The sequence below is a fragment of the Echinops telfairi genome, unplaced genomic scaffold, assembly GCF_000313985.2.
Source record: "Echinops telfairi isolate 266 unplaced genomic scaffold, ASM31398v2 ScPeMD7_29;HRSCAF=101, whole genome shotgun sequence".
Lineage (NCBI taxonomy): Eukaryota > Metazoa > Chordata > Mammalia > Afrosoricida > Tenrecidae > Echinops > Echinops telfairi.
Window position 1 is genome coordinate 2476662 of NW_022103926.1, and position 1763 is coordinate 2478424.

Here is a 1763-nt window from a genome sequence, read left to right on the forward strand (position 1 = left end):
GACTGCTTCTTCGTTAACCCCAAAAGTGCTGGTCTGAGTGCACTGGGCCACTTTGAGGGGACACCTAGCCTTGGGGACACAGCCATGTCCCTGCTCAGCATGCTGACCAGACTCTCTCAGTGTGTGCAGAAGTGTCCCTGCCTCTGTTCTCCAATGGGAAGCTCACTGCCCTCAAGTCAATTCTGACTCGCAGGTTTAGGAGTGGGGCCGCATGCCGTGAGGTCAGGACTTCGAGCCCACCAGCTGCTCCTTGGGAGAAAGAAGAGGCAGCCTCAGAAGCCAGAAACCCACAGGGACAGTTCTACCTTGTCCTGTAGGGTGACTCCGAGTCTTCCTCAGCGAGAACCCTTTAAAACTGGGGCCAGCAGGGACTGTTGCCATTTGAATTAATTAGCAGTAGATGGAATTAAACATTGGTCATAAGCACCCCATCTCAAGTACTCAGGAGCTGTGTGCAGTTTGTGGCTGCACACTTCCGGAGAGAGCATCATTCAGCACAGAACCTTCTACTGGACAGGAGCCCTGTAGAACAGGCCTTGATAAACTTGTCCTCAACAGGGCCAGATATGTTACCCTTGCAGACCCGATCATCACTGCTGAAACTACTCATCACCTGCTGTGATGCTGCAAAAGCAGACAATGTGTAAACGAATGGGCATAGCCGGCGTCCAATAAAGCTTTATTCGGCTTGCTGACCTCTACTTGAGGATAGTTCAAGGCTCTCAGAAGATTAGAAAAAAGCGGGAGGGAATCACCGGCGCTGAGCGTGCCTTACATCTTGATCCGGGTGGGGCTCTATGGGGCTACCACGTAATGTACAACCCCAGTACGTTGGGCTGCTAACCACAAGGTCAGCAGTTCGAAACCACCAGCTGCTCAGCGGGAGAAAGATGAGGCTTTCTACTCCAACCTCAGAAGCCCACAGGGGCAGTTCTACTCTGTGCTATAGGGACACTCTGAGTCAGAATCGACTGGATGGCAGTGGGTTTGTTTGCTGTTTGTGTCTGTCATTTGCCGTGGGGGTTCTTGCCTGTGATACCTGAAGCGCTGTCACCAGCAATTCAAATAGCAGCTGGTCCCCCGTGGCAGACAGGTTTCAGCAGAGCTTTCAGACAAAGGAAGCCGAGAAAGAAAAGCCTGGAAATTGACATCCAAAAATTATCAAATGAAAACTTTGTGTGGCACAGCCGAGCATGGGCCAGTAGAATGCGGGAAGATGGTGCGGGCCAGGCAGCATGGCGAGCTGTTTGCGCGAGGTTGCTGTTGGTCAGAGCTGGCTGGATAGCCATGGATAATAGGAACTGGGGGTGTGGATTGGCCCTCAGAAATGAAATCCTTAAGATGTTAGCTTCCCTGCCATTGCCACCCCAAGGAGAAGAGCCCCACAGGCCCACTGAGGCTGGGAAATCTTCACAGGAGCCGGCCTTTCATTCCGCAGGAGTGCTTAACTGCTGCGCCACCGCCACTCTTGTTTTCCTTACAAGCTAGGGTGCTTGGGATGGCAGAATCCTTTAGAAGGTCAAAAGGGCCGACTGTCTCAGAATACCAGGGGGCGTCCAAAAACTCCGTGGGAAAATGTCATTCTCTTTTTGTTCTGTTAGTTTGCCCCCACTTTTTGAAGTCTCCTCATATTGGAATCCTGTAGGAGCCTAACAGTAGCCTGGTGGCGTCGTGGTCCCTTGCTGGGCTGCGAACTACAAGATCAGCGGTTCTAAACCACCAGCCTCTCCTTGAGAGAGAAAGATGGGGTTTCCCACTCCTGG